The sequence below is a fragment of the Homalodisca vitripennis genome, chromosome 5, assembly GCF_021130785.1.
Source record: "Homalodisca vitripennis isolate AUS2020 chromosome 5, UT_GWSS_2.1, whole genome shotgun sequence".
Lineage (NCBI taxonomy): Eukaryota > Metazoa > Arthropoda > Insecta > Hemiptera > Cicadellidae > Homalodisca > Homalodisca vitripennis.
This window is the reverse complement of record NC_060211.1, coordinates 73,299,274-73,306,211: the sequence shown is the minus strand read 5'-3', so window position 1 is coordinate 73,306,211 and position 6,938 is coordinate 73,299,274.

The window sequence follows — 6,938 nt, the reverse complement described above, 5'->3', positions numbered from 1 at the left end:
TACAAATTATTAGATGTTATTTTTTAGCTGAAAGTAAATAGACAAAAATGTCACATGCCATTAAGCGCTACATGTTTATTTTAACGTTCACTAGCTAAACGGTCAACAACTTGAAACACAATGTTAATAACAATAGTTCACATTCAAATCAGAACATTCCAATCAATGACAGTGGTGCTCCTCAACCAAAATAATATGGCTATATATACACTTTTCCTCCACCTCGTCATTAAAAAAACTGAGGTATTAATTTATTGTAATGTTCATTATGTGCGAACAAAACTTCTTAAAATTTCATTTTATGTAGGAATTAGCTTGTTGGTTGGTTGTCGGTATTAAATTACTTATTTATATCAACACTCAATGTTGTACTAAAAGAGGTGTAGACATGCTTTATTATCAAAAATTTATAATATTTTCATTTATATAGTATTTGGCATAAGTACTTTTCATGTTAACCGGGTGTCCTTTAAAATCGAGCACACATATTGTTTTAAATAAAGTACTTATTACTTTTTACATTCTAAAAACCTACGATTCTAATATTTTAACAAAACTAGCAGTTTTGATAAATATTAAGATTGTATGATAACAATATCGGCTATAAATTGGAAACACAAATGTCTGGATTTAAAAAGTATTTATTTTAAATATTTTAAATTATTTTCAACCACAACGATTATAACAGCCAATCTTTTATAGCATGCAATTTATTGATATTATGAATTTATTCTAGTAAATTTCGTTAAATTCTAGTTTTGTAACAGTAGTGCGTACAATATAAATCTAGAATAGCGGTTTTATGGCTTGTTAACAATTATCCATTGCTCAAAACTAAGCACCTTCAACCAGAATCATGTTGTGCTATTTAGAATCGTCATTGGCTGACCTACAAATCGATTGAATACTATTTCTTCTTTTGAAATACCATGTACACGTTCCTCTCCTAAAAGAAGCGTACATATATTAATTCCCGTATATCAAGCCATCATAGGATAATTTAAATGAGGTCCATATTAGTGATCATTAATACATTAAACGATAAGAGCGTTTAGAAAAAGTAACCAAAAGTTTCACACTTTTCTTCAATGTTCTTCATTTTACCACCAAATGAACAAAAGATGAAAATAGCTTCCAACGACTCACTTTCTAAACTAATTTTACGTAAACTGAGATGAAGATAAAATAGTATCGTAAAATTGTTCGAAAACTGTATACGTCTAAACATCAGTAGCATTTTGGCTGTGACTGTTGGCAAGAGTTAGCGTAGTGGTATACCTTATTACTGATAATTAATTATTTAAGGAATACTGGATTATATACTTGTCATCTTTATGTATTTCATGTCTTATACAAGAGAAACTAACGTTTCTAAAACCTAGAGATAAAGATTTTACAGCTGAAGAAGAGATCATGTACATCTTGAAACATTGCGTTTCACTTCTTTCTATGCATTAAGATTAAAAATAGCTGCAATTATTTTAAAATACGAAAACATGGCTTTATTATTTCAATTTTATAGTTTTTCCTAATTGCAAGAGTGTTTAAATGTTGCGAGTGTTTGTCGAAAGCGGAGTCTTCGCGATAAACGTTTTAATCCTACCGTTAGATGTCATATTGTACATTATAATTCTATATTGTAATTAATTATTTCCTTGAATAATTATAGTCAGTATATAAACACACACATTATACCTACTCGATTATTTACTGTCAGGTGGTAGCGTCTTGTTTAATCTATTTGCACTCATTTTGAAACAAACCTAATATCAGTAGCGTAACTACGAATGAATTTCAGTGGGAATGAGGGGGATAATACTCCTCCCATAATCCATCAAGTATTTTATATACACCAATTTGGTTTTTTACAGTGAATTAGGCCTATCTAATTTCATTTTTTATTAAGTTCAATCGGATTCACCCCTTTATTCAAAGCTAAACCTAGTTATTGTAATTTACACGATTCACGTCAACCGGATTTTTTATAGTTCCGTGAAACGGAGTACAGAAACCTCACTAACTATTACTTCACGACTTTAAATGGCTCTGAAATTAACGTTTGATAAATTACTCAAACAGAGTGTACGAGGAAAAAATTGTTTAAAATTTAAAATGGCGGACACCTCTCCAGACGAGTTTCGGGTGAAATCGCTTCCGTAAACGCATCGCCAGTTGAGTGGCGACAGGCGGCTGAGCTGGCCGGTGCAGGGTAATTACATCCATTACGGGAATGGCGGCTGGGACATCAATAGCTGGTAATCTCGGAGATTAGGCGCCCGCGCCTCTCAAGTGACCTGACGTCCCTGTAGTTCGGTGCTCCCGCGCACTCGGCCCGCTACCGTGCGGCGCGACGCGAGAAACTAGCCTCAGTACACAAGAATATCTTGACAGTGTTCAGCGCTGTGCGGGTCAATACAATGCAAGAATACAATCTAATATTAAGCGAGGGTGTATCAATGGGTTCGAGGAGACGTGAGTATCGATGGGTACGACGAGACGTGAGTATCAATGGGTACGACGAGACGTGAGTATCGATGGATACGAGGAGACTTGTGAGTTTCGTTAAGTTCGAGCAGAGAGTGGAATACGGATGGGTACGAGGGGACTGGAGAGTTTTGTAGTGTACGAGGGGACAGTAGAGTATATATATATATATATATATATATATATATATATATATATATATACAGGGTGATTCATGAAGTTCTCCCCCCACTTCTACAGCACATTGTACTAGTAAAAATAATGAAAAAATGTTATATAAACATAGGTCCGAAAACGCTTCGTTAGCGAGTTACAGCTAGCGAAAGATTTCGCCTGAATTCCTGGGTAAAGAGTAAAATAAAGCCATACTGAACTTTTGGAAAGGTTAATTAAGTATTGAAATATCGTGGATTCTTATGTATTTTTACCTGATAAAGCTAATAAAGTTAGGTTTCAGAACTGTATCTGTAGTATTTTTTGAGGGATTCAGGGTTAAATGCAAAAAATTGGGGCACGAAAAAAATGTTTTTTTAAGTTTGATGTACAATAACTTTGTTAAATTAGTAATAAATACATAAAATCAACAAACAATAATTGTAGAAAATTTAATTCTGAGAAAATTGATATAATCAAAGTCTAAAATAAAAACAGAAATAAGTACCAAAAAATCGATTTTATTCAGTATAATTTACATTACTAGCTGTAAAGAAATACCGTACGGTATTTTAGTTAAAATAAAACAAAAACAAAATGTTTGTTCCTTAATGATGAGATAAATTGAGAAAACAAGATTAACTGTTAAATATAAATTTGTTTTGTAAATAAAAATATCATGTTTTATTACGTTGTATTTTTTTAATTAAAAATTTACATCAAATGTACGAAAATAAATGAAGCAAACATTTTCCCATTATTGTTTACTAATCATCGAAATGCAGTTTTTTGTTTTATTAATTTCTAAGTTGGTAACGCACGAATAACAGCTGATCAACAATGGTATTCTGTACTGTTACGTTAGAACTGTGTATTAGTGGTGTTTTGCAAGCTACAGCAGGAGATCGGGTTCTGTGAATCGTGTTATTAAAATGCAATATTTCTGTGAGTTATAATTCGATTGTTTATTCAGCGAAAAAATGCCTTACTTATTTACATCAGAGTAATACGCTGATATGGTTTTTATTTTGGGTTACTGTAATGGTAATGCTAGAGCTGCTGTAGAAGAATATGAACTACGTTACCCTAATAGGAGGATTCCAGATACCAAAACAATTTCAGGAACTTTTCGTACTCTTCGGGAAACAGGATCACTACCAAGTACTAGAACCAATTATGAACGAGCTGTCCAACTTGATGATGATATTGTTATTAATGCTGTTCATCGCAGTCCAGGTGTAAGTACACGACGTAATTTCTAGGCGGATAGGAGTTTCGCAGTCAACGGTGTGGAGGTCACTTAATCGAAACAAATTTTATCCGTTTCATAAACAAAAGGTTCAACATCTACAGCTAGGGGATGGTCCGCTTCGCTTGGAGTATTGCAACTTTTTGAATATTAATAATCAACTCTACAAGCGTATTTTGTTTACGGATGAGGCACAATTCACTCGGGATGGTGTCAATAACTTGCACAATGAACACTCATGGGCAGAAGAAAATCCACATGAGGTAGTGGAACAGAACTCTTTCAACACCGATTTAGCGTCAATGTCTGGTGTGGCCCTTTTGCACAATCGGCTGATTGGACCTTCAAGATTGATTTCCTGATTGATTTCCTTCAAGAAGAGTTGCCGCAGCTGTTAGAGAATGTTCCTTTACATCTCAGACAAAAATTGTGTACTTCCAGCATGACGGAGCACCTCCCCACTTTTCACGTGCCGTTTCTGCTTACTAAATCATCAATTTCCTGGACACTGGATTGGTCGTGGAGGGCCTCACCCTTGGCCACCAAGATCACCAGATCTATCTCCATTGGATTATTGCATCTGGGGATGGATGAAAGACATTGTATACAAGACAAAAGTGTGAATTCTCGTGATGAATTAATTGCCCGTATTATGGATTCGGCTGTGCAGATACAGGGAAGTCCTGAAAAATCATAGAAACGCAACAAAAGCAATACACAAACGTGCTGCAAATGTATTGATAATGATGGCCTCATTTTCGAACATCTATTATAAAAAGGTGCGTACGTTGGCCCAACCTGATTAATTTTGCTTAAAACTAGTAATGTATTATACTGAATAAAATCGATTTTTTGGTACTTATTTCTGTTTTATTTTAGACTTTGATTATATCAATTTTCTCAGAATTAAAGTCTCTACAATTAATGTTCGTTGATTTTATGTATTTATTACCAATTTAACAAAGTTATTGTACATCAAACTTAAAAAAAAACATTTTTTCGTGCCCCAATTTTTTGAATTTAACCCTGAATCCCTCAAAAACTACTACAGGTACAGTTCTGAAACCTATTTTATTAGCTTTATCAGGTAAAAAATACATAAGAATCCACGATATTTCTTACTTAATAACCTTTCCAAAAGTTCAGTATTACTTTATTTTACTCTTTACCCAGGAATTCAGGCGAAATCTTTCGCTAGCTGTAACTCGCTAACGAAGCGTTTTCGGAGCTATGTTTATATAACATTTTTTTCATTATTTTTTACTAGTACAATGTGCTGTAGAAGTGGGGGGAGAACTTCATGAATCACCCTGTATATATATATATATATATATATATATATATATATATATATATATATATATATATATATATGGGTACGTAGAAACTGGTTAATGTAGATGGGTATGAGGGAGCTAAAGAGTTCTGTTGTGTTCGAAAGAAAAGTAGAGTTTAGATGGGTCCGAGATAACTGGAAAGTATCAATAGGTACGAGGAAATGGTGAGTTTAGATGAGTATAAAGGGAATTGATAATTTCGTTGGGTTCGAGTATATATGGGTACGAGAGAACTGGAAAGTATCGATAGGTACGAGAAAACAGTGAATATTGATGGGTATAAGGGGACTGGAGAGTTTCGTTGGGTACGAAGCGACAGTAGAGATGGATGCGATAGATGGATACGAAGGGACTGAAGAGTATCGATGGGTACGAGGAAACTGGTAAATGTTGATGGGTATAGGGGGATTGGAGAGTTTCGTTGATTTCAAGGATAAAGTTGAGTACAGATGAGTACGAGGAGATTGGAGAAAAGGTTGGTCATAGTCCATTTTTTTGCGAAATTGAATTTTTAGTGCAAACAGATGGCTCATAACTGACAGAGTGGCCATACGATACTATCCACGCAAGAAAGATATAGTTCCAATGTTATTAAGGGGTAAATATACAGGATATCGGGAGAGAGCGATCATTGTCAGAGTGCCGACAGGCAAGACAGGTCAGAGTCCAAGTGTGCTCCCCTCCAATACATTGTTAAATCAGATTGGTGTCTGTCATGTTGCTGTACTGAACATGGATATATCCTCAAATGTAGTACAACTATATTTTTACTGTTTCATAACAAATTTTCGTTGGAAAAGTCATAATGTCTCAGTGAGCTAAGTGACACAGGTAATTTACACGGGACTAGTGTGTCAAATAATGTGGTGAATAATTAGAAGAGGAAGAACACAGATAAAGTGAATGATGTTATAAAAAAACTACGTGCTGCTACTCACGAGCCTTGATTATGGATCCGTCTGAGGAATCTGAAGATCCTCTTTGAAGGATCCATAATCAAGGCCACGAGGTTGGTGAAGGCTGTAAATGTTTACGCTTCAAGTGTTTTGAGGTCGATGCCTGATTAACAATAACTATTAATACAAATTTTAACCTCTTGGGAGAATATAATGCACAAAATGAAAATGAGTGGACTCATCACTGTTGAACCTGCCCAACGGTGCCGCAACCTGAAGGATAAATATGAGGTAAGTTTCCACTCTTCTTACTGTTGTCGTGTTCTTGCACACGTAAGGACTTCAGCGTTTGTCACAAAGCGTTTATATCCTTACATGGCATTACCAATCATCGAGTTCATACTTTAACGATAAATATGACTGAATTTAGTGAATGTAAGGTTGATCGCAGCAATAAGCACACAAACAGAACTGTTGTGAAGAGATCAAATAAAAAGTTATGAGTTTCATAAAATCTCTCAAAGAAGAAAATCTAATTACTCTTTAAAAGACACTTCTAAAGTATATGAAGGGCTAGATTAATCGAAACTTTATGGAATGTGTTGTGAATCCAACAAAAAATTCCTGTTGGTTTGACTACTTTTCGTGATGTTATGGTTGGAAACTTTAATATTTAATTTTGCTATCCCCAAAAAGACAGGTGTGACTTATTGTGACTTATTGATAGTATAAATATCGGTTTTAGAAGAAAGGATTACTATGGTTGCTGTTGAAGAAACTAAAGAATCAATAAATCAAACGCTATTAGAAAAGGAGAAG